Source organism: Vicia villosa, linkage group LG5 (assembly GCF_029867415.1).
Source record: "Vicia villosa cultivar HV-30 ecotype Madison, WI linkage group LG5, Vvil1.0, whole genome shotgun sequence".
In the NCBI taxonomy this organism is placed as follows: domain Eukaryota; kingdom Viridiplantae; phylum Streptophyta; class Magnoliopsida; order Fabales; family Fabaceae; genus Vicia; species Vicia villosa.
Window position 1 is genome coordinate 53,431,357 of NC_081184.1, and position 12,920 is coordinate 53,444,276.

The window sequence follows — 12,920 nt, forward strand, 5'->3', positions numbered from 1 at the left end:
CCCCCTATGAGAGCGCTTTTTCCAGACAAAGCGCTCTCATAGGGGGGCCTACCAGAGCGCTTTTCCCAAAGCGCTTTTGTATGCTGCGTAATTTTTTAGTTTTTTTTGCTTTTTTACTGGTCTTTGCCAGCGCTTTTACTAAGAAGCGCTCTAGTATGTGGACCTTTAAGAGCGCTTTTTAGAAGCGCTGTAGTTGCTAAATGAGGTATTTTTATGTGCAGCCTATAATTTAATCCTCCCAGTCGACCTGTAATGTTTTCGACCTGTAATATTTTCGACCTGTAATATATTTTCGACCTGTAATATATTTTCGACTATATTATTTCAGCCATCAGTAAGACAATATATATACTAATATATACCATTATAATATCCAAAATTATATATATACATCATTACAAAATTATATATATACATCATTACAAAATCAACAATATTATAGTTCAAATCTGCATGAAAAATTGCTTAATATAAAATTGACACAATTCCTCTTTGATTTCTTCTAACTTTAGCTTCGAGTACCCAGCAGCACGGAATTCGTCAAGGTACTATAAAACAAAAACATAATATGAATAATATATTTAGGTAAATGTAATAAATTATATGAAATTATCTTAAGTTATAACTTTATACCGTGGGAGGAATCTCTAATTGATTCGCCTGAATGATTTCTTTCATAAACCTCAATACAAAGTATCCGCAGTCTGAACTGTTACGCTGTATCGGACACTACATAGAAAAACAAATAAGATTCTATATAAGTTGTCTTGTTTTACCAAGTAGCATAAATATTATAAGCAAATTTGTGAAAAGTAATGTACCTGCACTTCGATCCAGGTGATGTTGTTTGATTTAGTCCGGGATACCTGTGCGTCCCGTTGACTACGGAATACTTGTATTGATCTAATTAACAAATATATAAAAGCATATGTTTAGATCAATCCCGTTCGACCATTGATACTGTCACAACTTTATTTCCAATTAGCCTTTTTCCTTCTTTTTTTTCGACAATATGAGATTTGGGGAGTCCAATTGATTGAACATTTGACAGATATTCAGTACAAAACTCAACCGCTTCTTCAGCAACGTATCGCTCGGCAATACAACCCTCCGGTCGACTTCTGTTTTTCACGTACCCTTTTAATATTTTCATATAACATTCAGCAGGGTACATCCATCTCATATAAGCTGGTCCGCACAGTTGTGTCTCTTTCACAAGATGAACGACTAGATGAACCATTATGTCAAAAAACGAGGGAGGAAAATACATTTCAAGATCACATAAAGTAACAACTATCTCATTTTGCAATGTTGGTAAGATCGCGGGATCGACCACCTTACTGCAAATAGACCTGAAGAAGAAACACAGCTTAGTTATTGCGCTTCTTACTTTTTCTGGCAGAATAGAACGTATACCTATTGGTAAAAAATGTTCCATTATAACATGGCAATCATGCGTCTTCAAACTCTTTAACTTGAGGTCTTTCATGGACACAAGTCTTCTAATATCTGAAGAGTAGCCTTCTGGAACTTTTACTTCACTGAGGAACTTACACAATGTTTTCTTCTCCTTTCTAGATAGAGTGTAAACAGCAGGTGGCAGATATGTTCGTCTTCCTTTCGTCACGGGCCCCAATTCAGTTCTCATCCCCATGTTTACCATGTCATTCCTTATGTTAACGCCATCCTTAGACTTTCCTTGTATATTGAGTAGCGTACCTATAACGCTGTCAAATACATTTTTTTCAATATGCATAACATCCAGGAAATGTCTTACGTACAACGACTTCCAATATGGAAGTTCAAAGAAAATTGACTTCTTCTTCCACCCACCCTTGACAATTGAATGTGCAAAAGGCTTGCCAAACTGAGTGCTCACATCTTTCACCTTTTCAAAAATTTGATCACCTGACAAAAAAGGCGGGGCTGTACGATGTTCGGCCTCTCCATTGAATGCTTTTCTCCACCCACGGTAGTGATGATTAGAATTTAAGAATCTACGATGGCCGAGAAAGACATTCTTCTGACAAAGCGCCAATCGTGTCGTATCGGTTTCATCTTCACAAACAGGACACGCCTTTTGACCCTTGTTGCTGTACCCGGATAGATTTCCGTATGCTGGAAAATCATTAATTGTTCCAAACAACATCGCCCTCAAGTTGAAACTTTCTTTCCTATACCCATCGTAAACCTCCACACCTCTCTCCCACAAAAACTTTAAATCTTCGATTAAGGGTGCCAAGTATACGTCTATGTCATTCCCTGGTTGTTTAGGCCCAGAAATTAGCATAGATAACATCATGTACTTACGCTTCATACATAGCCACGGAGGTAAGTTATAAATCATAAGAATCACAGGCCATGTGCTATGCGAGATACTTTGAATACCATGCGGGTTCATTCCATCAGTAGACAATGACAACCGAAGGTTTCTTGCTTCTTTTCCAAATTCAGGATATTCAGTATCAACTTTACTCCATTGTGGTGAGTCTGCCGGATGTCGCAACTTTCCATCAATAATTCTTTCATCTGCATGCCAAGTCAAGTGTCTTGAATCGGTCTCACTACGATACATGCGTCTAAATCTCGGAATTATAGGAAAATACCATAAGACTTTAGCAGGAGACAACTTTTTCTTATATCGAGGGGCACCACATTTAGGACACTCATTCAACGTTGCATACTCGTTTCGAAACAAAACGCAATCGTTTGGACATGCGTGTATCTTATCATAGCTCATTCCAATAGAAGACAACATCTTTTTGGCTTCATACGTTCGATTGGGAAGAACATTATCCTCTGGTAGCATATCTTTCATAAGGGCTAATAACTCTGTGAAACTTTTATCCGACCATCCATTGTCCGCCTTTAAGTTGTACAACTTTAACACCGCAGACAATCTTGTGAATTTTGAACAACCAACATACAACGGTTTCTCTGCATCGCTTACCAACCTCTCAAACATTTTGGGACAATCCGCTAGATCTTCTTCCAGCGCTTCTGCAATCTCTTCGACACGATCACAATCGTATGTGTCTGTGCAATCGTCGTTTGAAGCATACTTCCTATTACACCTCGACCCAGCATTCCCGGTACTTTTCTCACCATGCATTGTCCAACATGTATAACTTCTATCAATTCCAAACTGTAATAAATGAGATCCCAACTGATTCCCGTTAACCTTACCCCCGGCATAACAGCAACCCAAGCAAGGACACGGCATTCGAAGCGGGTCTTTGGAGTTCGCAACCGCAAACTCAACAAATTCCCATACCCCTTTCTCGTACTCTTTCGACAATCGGTTTGAATTCATCCATGTCTTATCCATGTCTTAATTAAGCTAAACAACAACGGTCAAACTTCCACTCTTCACAAGTAACCCCTATGGCGAATTCAATTCACAAAGTTAGTAAGTACCTCCTATATTAACTCTCTAAACACATAAAACTAATGTGTTTCTGTCAAAACGCAAAGTATAAACGGAATGAATCCGAAGCAATAAAACGTAACATATATAATCACACAATTTCAGACAAATTCATCATAATACCAGTAATTTGAGAAAGAAATTTACCTCGGATGTTACCGAACTCAAGAAAACGCCAAACGTCGAACTAGGCTGGGAAACGATCAAACTTTCACTATACACAAGTTACCCCTATAGCAAATTCACAAAGTTAGTAACCACCAAGACAAAATCGATTGAACAAAGGAAATCAACAATAGTTTGATGTGTGTACATACTCCTAAATATGTAGTACCAGAGTCAATGATACGAGCTCCAAAGAGATCCAAAGTTATCAATCCAGTCAGACCTATACAAGAAATTCAATTCAATGTATGATTATAATAAGAATGGGTGAATAGCTCATGATGCAGTTAATTAAATACACCACTACTAACACTACTAACACAAGACACACGATGCAGTTAATTAAATACACCACTACTAACACGAAGCTATAAAACTTTTTGCTCAAAAGCAAACCTTATGAATCATCCTTGTCTATATACATTAACTCACTCTTGTTTCATTCTTTACCTTCTCTCTTCCTCATTAATTCAACTCTCATAAGGTATATATTATTACTATTATTATATATTATTTATTATTTAATTTCTATTATTACTATTATCAATAAATTCATTGAAGTTCCTTATGTCGTTGCTATTTCCTCTATTAGCAACTCCAATTCTTTCGTCCGAAGAAGAAATAGAATTGAAGTCACCACCAATGCACCATCAATGGTTATCTTACAGATAATTATAATGCATTAGAATAAATTCCATACACAAATTTATTTTATAACTTATTTGAATTTATTTTAGAAATCATATCCTGGACTCCTTTTAACCCTGTGATACTAAAATAAAATATTTTATATTTACATTAGCATAAAGTCATTTAATACATGCATAAAGAACATGAACAGAATAGAAAGCATGTCATGAATTGCATACAACATACACTAGTTTTACACTTTCTTTTGGTGATGCCATGAGGGTCAAAAAGAAGAAACTCAAGGCCCAGTAGGAGTCATTGTAAATTAACATAGTTCACCACAAGTAAATGTATGATTTAGGATCAATTACAAGCCATTGATGAACATAGTTTCAGATATGTATTCATCAAATAGTTCCCTCAATGGAAATAACCTAACATTTTCCTCTAATTCAAGAAATACTCAAGTAAAAAACTCTTGTAGCTGCTGCAATCTCATAATGAATCTAAGAGGAAAATAAAACAACAAAGAACAACAACTGATATTCACAAATACTCACAAACATGAAGCCTTCCAGATATGAAAGCTATGAGAAGTGTGATACCTGGGTGGCGCAAAGCAAGTTGCTACCAGAGGAGAAGAGACGGAGACGAAACGATGGTGGTGGACGGAGGAGAAGAAGTTCGCGCGATGGTGGTGGACGGAGGACCGACGACGGTGAGGGGTGGGGTTTCTGGTTCGCGTGCAGAGAGAAAAAGAAAGAGAGAAAGTGAGAAACAGTAGAAGCGTGTTTTTGGTTTTAATTTTAGTAATAAGGCTACTAAAGCGCTTCTGGAAAGCGCTCTCATAGCCTGGGCTATACCAGCGCTTTTGACAAAAAGCGCTCTCATTAAACACCCCTACCAGAGCGCTTTTGAAAAGCGCTTTCGTTCCCCCCACGTTCCCCCCACCTACCAGAGCGCTTTTGTAAAGCGCTTTCGTACCCCCCCCTACCAGAGCGCTTTTGAAAAGCGCTCTCATAACCCCCCCCCTACCAGAGCGCTTCTTAAAAGCGCTTTCATACCCCCCCACTATTAGAGCGCTTTTTTAGCGTGTTTTTTAATTTTGTCTTTAGCGAAGCCTATGCCAGCGCTTTTCCTAAAAGCGCTTTCGTAGGGGTGCTGCTAAAAGCCAAATTTGGCGTAGTGTGGGTCCGTGTCATGCTCTGGTCGTGTAACACTGGGGGCGTCGTTTAGAATTATTTGCTGAACTTTTTATTTTGGATGGATTTGTATGTTGACGCTCTAAGTCTGTGACTTGGCTGTTTGTTATTCAGATGTTAAAGATAATTCCGCTGTGTTAACATGATGAATCTGAATAAATTTGGTTGACGTTCTCCTTTATGGCATGACATGAGTATTGTTGTTTGAATTATATGGAAGTTGTAATGCCCTTTTCATGTTTACTCTGATTATTGTTTATTATTATGCGGGGTATTAGAAGGGTGTTACATCAATGATATTTTTGGAAGTGAACAACAAACATGTTACCACTTTCTCAATTGTAGGTATCTCGTCATCATTTCGTAGAATGAAGTATATTCCTCTAGTCAATGTGGAATGATGCTTGATTTGATGATGAACTACCTTCATACCCTAGAGTACCCTTGGCTAAGAAGAAATTTGCTCAAACGTTCGTACCAAGCCCGAGGGGCTTGTTTAAGACCGTATAGAGCACGTTTCAGCTTATAAACATGAGTTGGATGCATGTAATTCTCAAAGCCGGGTGGCTGAGCAACATAGACTTCTTCATTTATATATCCATTTAGAAAGGCACTTTTAACATCCATTTGGAATAGTTTGAAGTCTTTTGAACAAGCATAGGCAAGTAAGAGGCGAATAGCTTCGAGACATGCTACAGGAGCGTATGTCTCTTCATAATCAAGACCTTCCTATTGATTGTAACCTTGAGCAACTAATCTAGCTTTGTTTCTAGTGATAACTCCGTTTTCATCAAGTTTATTACGAAAAACCCATCTAGTACCGATTACTTGATGATCTCCCGGATGAGAGACAAAGTCCCAAACATCATTCCGTTTAAATTGGTTTAATTCTTCTTGCATGGCCATTAGCCAATGCTCATCAAGTAATGCGTCCTTAGCGTTTTTCGGTTCAACTTGTGAAACAAAAGCAAAATGATGACAAAAGTTACTTATCTTGGAGCGTGTTGTCACGCCCTTTGAGATGTCCCCTATTATGTTGTCGATTGGATGATCTTTTACATTTGTCCAGGCCTTAGGAAGTTCTTCATTGTTTGAGATGCTTTCTTTTTCAACACTATCATGAGACTCATCTTTCTCTTTCTTAGCATCTTCCTTTGCAACACTTTCACTTTCGTCTTCCTTATCTTTGACAATGTCTTCAATAGATGGGCCTGCACTATCAAAAGATATACCTTTCTCGACACATTTTGCATAAGATTCATCAAAAGGACACATGAACTGACTCTTCAACAATAAGTAGTAACTGATTTGAGAGAACCTATATGCCTATATGCCTTACTAGATTGAGAGTAACCAAAAAAAATATGCCTTCGTCCAAGTTTTAGCATATAAATGTGGTTTACTCATGTGCCATTAAACATGATCTCTCTTTTCTTAATATGTTCTATTGTGCAGCCAGAATTTGTAAAAGTTACTTTGAAGTCTTTGTCGCACAATTGACTAATACTTAGGAGATTATGTTTAAGACCTTCTACTAGTAACACATCAGTTATAGTTGTGGTAGACGGGTTACCTACACTTCCTTTACCAAGTATAGCTCCCCGATTGTTGTCTCCATAGGTGACATACCCCTTTTTCTTTGCGTGGAACTCAACAAAGAGTGATATGTCTCCAGTCATGTGTCTTGAACATCCGCTATCAAGGAACCACAACCTTTCGGCAATGTCAAGACACTTTTCCTGCAAAATTAATTTAGAATGGAAGGTCCCCAATCTTCATTGGGTCCTAGGTGGTGAGTACAAAAATTGTTGCACTTAGGCAACCATTGAAATACTCCTTTAGGAACTAAAATCCTCCTAAATTTGCATTTTTCAATGGTATGTCCCTTTTTGCAACAATAGTGACAAGTAATATGATGAGAGTATGCTATTTTGCTAGTTGATACTTTTGGTACAAAAGTGTATTTACTATATAAAGGAGTATACGATCTTTTGAACTTATTTGGATCAACCGCAAACGTCACTTTTGGTTGTAGAGCCTTATCTAATTTGGTCTTTAGATCTCTTACTTCTTTTTGCCAAATATGACATGTCTCACAACCAAACCATGATGTAGGATCGTCCTCAATTTTATCCTTTTGAATATCTAGCATAGATTGTTTCAAAGCTTCCATGTCCTTTTCGGTCTTCTCAACTTTTGATTCAAGATACGAAAAAAATTTCTTATTTGAGGCCAAAAGTTTGAAAGCTTCAATTGCATCTCTATGTAGTTCTTCTAAGGCTAATTTTAATTGAGCATGAGATACCTTATCTACAAGTTCAGGTTTAAGATGACTTACACGTTTCTTTTTCTTGTGTGTATGAGCCGTAAGACATAGGTTTGCCGATTCTTCTTCATCGCTTGATGAGTCTTCACTTGAGGAATCACTTTCCCATGCTATGTAGGCTCTTCTAGACTTGTTGTGACTTTTGCTTTGATTCTTGTCTTTCTCCTTCTTGAGATATGGACAATCCGGTTTGTAATGACCATCTTTGCCGCAATTGAAACAAGGGCCTTTGGATTTTCTTTTATTGTTATCATCTTGTTTGGACTTGTCTAATTGCTTCCTATGATTAATCAAGCTTTTTCCGAAGAGTTTTGCTCTATTTTTCTTTATGTACTTGTTGTATCTTCGCACAAACAGTCTCATTTCCTCATCATCGGAGTCTTCCTCATCACTAGTATCACTATCCTCTAGCTCTTGTCTTGAGGTCTTGGAGTTTGAAGCTTTTAGAGCTATTGACTTCTTCTCTACCTCTTTCTCCATGTTCTTTTCTTTCTTTGCCCTTTTCTCATGCATGTCAAGGCATTTAAGGTGTTGTTCATGTTCCTCTAGTTTACCAAAGAGAGTGGTAATGTCTAAGGTGTTTAGATCATTTGCTTCCTTTATTGCTGTAACCTTGGGTTGCCATTCCCTGTTCAAGCATCTTAAGATTTTGTTAGTAGCAACTGCATTGGAAACAGGTCTATCAAGAGAATTTAACCGATTTTTCAGGTGAACGAATCTCTTCTGCATGTTTTCGATGGATTCACCATCTTCCATGTGGAAGAGTTCGAACTCTTGAGTTAACGTATTGATTCTAGCTAGTTTGACATCATCCGTTCCCTCGTGGGCAACTTGCAATGTGTCCCACATAGCTTTAGCGGATCTACAATGGGAAACGCGATAGTATTCATCAACTCCTAGAGTTGAGATTATAATGTTTCTCGCTTTCCAATCGTATCCATATCTCTTTTCATCTTCGGCATCCCAAGTATTTTCTGGTTTTGGAACAACTGCACCAGCTGCATTTGTCATGGTGATCTGAAAGGGACCATTGACAATAGCTGTCCAGATGTTCCTATCAATTGCATTGATGTGGACACACATACAATCCTTCCAATAGCCATAGTTTTTACCGTTGAAAACTGGAGCTCTATTGTGAGCCCCTTTAGGTCCGGAAGCCATCTTTCCAATAAGTGTTTCACGTAGCACGGAATAAACCAGGCTCTGATACCACTTGTTAGACGCTGGCCTGAGGATCTAGAGGGGGGGTGAATAGATCTCATAGAGTTTTTCGGAATTATTTCGAACTAAAGTGAAAGCGGTTCTGAATCGACTTGCGTCTATTCCGGACCGTTATTGCAAGGGTCGAATATGTGACAAAACCACAAGATAATTGAGATTAACGATGAAGTGATATGTTATCGAATCAATACGTTTCACAGCTGAAAATCAATTATCTTCTAAATTGACAAACTTTGGTTTGCAATGCAGTAATAATGGAATAAGCAAAACGACAAACACTTGGTGATAATGTTCAAATTGATGATGATTCAAGATGTGGTGAATTGTGATGTTTATGCAGAACTTTAATTCACAATTTTAACACTTGAATCGTTAATCAATTTTGCAATTATGACCAAATATGAATAGAACGTAAATGAAAAGATAAAAGCGACAAGAACACGATATTTGTTCAGGCAGTTCGTCGATCGTCCTCGCTACGACTACGTCTGCCCCCAATTCCAAATTGAAATTGGGAAATCTTCCATTAATGTTGAAAGTAGTATATACAAAGAAGAAAACAAAGCGATAAACAATAAACCGAATTTGTCGATCCTTTGAATCTTCTTCCCCCTTAATCTTGAGTCAGATCAAGGTGATCCAAGAGCTTCACTTGATCCCTTTTCTGCAGTGTCTTGAATTGCCTTGAACCCTTGTTCTTCAATCTTCACACTCAGATGGATCCTCGATGAAACCTCTTGATAAAAACCCCCCAAGAAACACCTATCTTGGAGGACAAAACCCTCGGATTTTATTCACCAAAAACCCCACAAATCTTCACCCACTAGGAATCTTCAATTCCGTTCCATGGACGTTATCGAACTCGATCACTAACCCTCAACGCAATAATGATTATGTGTAGTTGTGTTGGAGATGACGAAGAACGAAGATGAGAAGCCTTTGTGTATCTTTCAGTCGTTGGTGTTCTTCAAGCAATAATGAACCTTGGACAATATATATAGTTGCTGGTATGTTGGAGCAGAGAAAACACATAATTTGGGAAGTTTTCAGCAAATAGGTTGACCTACTTTAGTGCTTAGGTCGACCTAACAGAAGCAGAGTTGAAATTGTCCCAGTTAGGTTGACCTGTTAGGTTGGCCTAAAATCTGTTAGGTTGACCTGCTGAAGATTTAGGTCGACCTAAAGTCAGTTAGGTTGACCTGTTGAAGGTTTAGGTCGACCAAAAGTCAGTTGTTTCCAGTTAGGTCGACCTGTTGAAGGTTTAGGTCGACCTAAAGTCAGTTGAAATGCATTTTTGTGTAAATCCCTTCAGTTTAGGTCGACCTGGGAGTGTGGGTAGGTCGACCTAACAGTGACCTTGTCAGTTTTGCTGAGTTTGCTCTGGTTTTGAGTCGACCTAGGGCTTTGCTTGGTCGACCTAACAGATGTAATACCATTTTCTGAGTGATTTGAGCTTCATAATCTTCCATTGTCTTGAGTCATTCATTTATGCTTTTGTATTTGGTTGCTTGTGATGTTTGCCATGAATCAAAAACTCATTTGTGAGTGTATGCTTGTTCTTACATTAATTTCCCTTAAAAGACACCCAACCAAAAACACATAAAATATCTAATAAAGGCTCGGACCTAAACAAAGTAAGGAAGTGATGCGAAGCCTTGTAGTGGGTTTTCGTCCATCATGGAATTACACCTAAAAGACACAAACCAATTTTCTCTCTTCTTCATCTCGCCTCCGGGGCATTCTTTCTCCTAATCGGACACGTTATTTCCGCTCCATTCCCAGCTTAAGACTCTAGAGGTCGAGCAGCGAAGTGCGAATGTAACTGTTCAACTAAAAAACACAAAAACAAACAAAAACATGTGAGCCGAACTACGGCGCTCTGATTCCTGAAAAGGATACGTAGGCATTAGGTCGCGGGGCCTAAGCGAGCACAATTATTTATAAACCTCTTTTTCCCCGTGTTTCTTCTTCTTTCATTTGCATTGAGCTTTAGATTTATACACCCTTAGAATAGAACAAACATAGGTGGATACCATCGAGTACGATGGGCGTGAGGGGTGCTAATACCTTCCCCTCGCGTAACCGACTTCTTACCCGATCTCTGGTCGCAAGACCTTCTCTTATCCTTTCCTTATTCCAGGTTTTCTGATATTCCTTTCCCTCTTTGGGATAAATATATTGGTGACGACTCTGTTCATTTTCGCGAGCGTGCGACAGCTGACGACTCTGCTGGGGACGTTAGACCTATTGCGGGTCCGTATTTAGCGAGTCGATCCTAGCCTTTGTTTGTTTGTCTGTTTTTTGGGTGTGCTTATATATTGCTTATACTTCGCTTCATTTATTTTATGCTTGCATATCATGACTATTTATTGCTCGCATATCATGTTTATTTTCTCGCATTCTGGACTATATTATGGGTCCCCGTGGGGGCCACATATTTTCTCTGTTTGCAGGTTGGGTGGGCTGTTTCTATGAGGTAAAAGGCCCAATACCCAGGCCAGAGTTGACACATAGGATACCTAGGATAGAGTGGATAGTCATGACGCCGATGAGATGTCAGGTCTTGTCTAGTGCGATCATGAGACCCACGCCCAATCGAGGTTCAAATGGGGTATCATCGTTGGCATGTAGATGCAACAATGGTGGTATCTCAGGAGAACTGATAACGCTGGTTGCCATATTGACCTACCCTGACCTAGACTACACCCGTGAGTGGGGAGGGAATCATATTCTTAACAGGTACAGGTACATGTTCTGTTGGTGACTATTGGTCCTCCTGGTACTCAAAAGAACGTCGAACCTTTGATCCTGGAACATTTGACTTATACAGAAGCTCTACATCAGTTATCTATCCTAATCAACGTCGAACCTCTGAATCTGGAGGTTTGACCTTATATGACTTATGCAAAAGCTATCTATCAGAATCAACGTCGGACCTCTGAATCTGGAGGGTTCGACCATCTTTGACTTATGCACAAGCTGTTTATCCAGAAAGCAACATCGAACCTTTGAATCTAGAGGATTCGACCATATCTTATTGACCATGAGAAGTTGTTATCCAAGAGGCCTTGATCCTTGATCCTGATTTATGCTGCATTTGCATCTTCATTAACATTTTTGCATTCATGCATATGCATCCATGGTTACCAAGACTCTCACCTTTCTTCCTCTCCATCAAATCCGTCAAGACGATTCCTCGACACCAATATTTGACAAGAGCTCACAGACAAAGAATCATGGGGAATTACAAAAAAAATCAAGCTACTATCAGTAAACTCCATGCCTCCTAAAGGGGCACCTTCCACCAAAGGAGCCTAAAGACTTTATGTTTGTCAGAGAACATTTCATTTGCATTAGAATAAGTCCAAGCTTGCCATTGTATAGATTTCTTTAGTATTTTCAATTGTATTACTTTTGTTGTTATCAAGTACTTTCTTATTGTAAGAAACTCATTCTGTTTGAATAAATAAAAATAATGCAACATACATGTTTTTCTCAAATCATTCCATTCTTGTCATTATGTTCATTGATATTCAACTCACTTGTCTTAAGCAACTAAAAAAGGAGAATGATGAAAAATCAAAAACACATGAACTACTAACTATATGCTTTTGGAACAAAGATCCTGCTGACGATGTACAGGCATTGTTTCAATTCCTAAACACCGGAGTTATAAGGGAGTGAAACCTTCGTAAACCCCTTTGAGCCTAAGGAGTAGTAGTTTCTCTTCAAAAAAAAATACAATGAAACCCTTCATCTTAACCAGGGGCAGGGTAGTCTTCAGTTAGTGCGACCGAGCGCTCAACTTTCAGGAATTCCATCAGAGAATCAATCATATCTTATATCTCACAATAAAAGGAGAAGAGAACTATCCACAATGGATGTCTCTCATTCACTAAGAAGAAGGCAGTCAACAACCTTTTCATCAAGTCAATCACAAAAGTAATAC

The 12,920-nt window shown here is 38.5% G+C and overlaps 1 long non-coding RNA gene across 1 annotated transcript; it reads right to left on the reverse strand.

The window, feature by feature from the left end:
* Positions 1–368: 368 nt before the first annotated feature.
* On the reverse strand, positions 369–903 carry LOC131606634 (uncharacterized). The gene is made up of 3 exons (XR_009284929.1): positions 822–903; positions 634–729; positions 369–548 (listed from the first exon to the last, which is right to left on the reverse strand). It is a non-coding gene; the product is annotated as an uncharacterized LOC131606634 (long non-coding RNA).
* Positions 904–12,920: the final 12,017 nt, after the last annotated feature.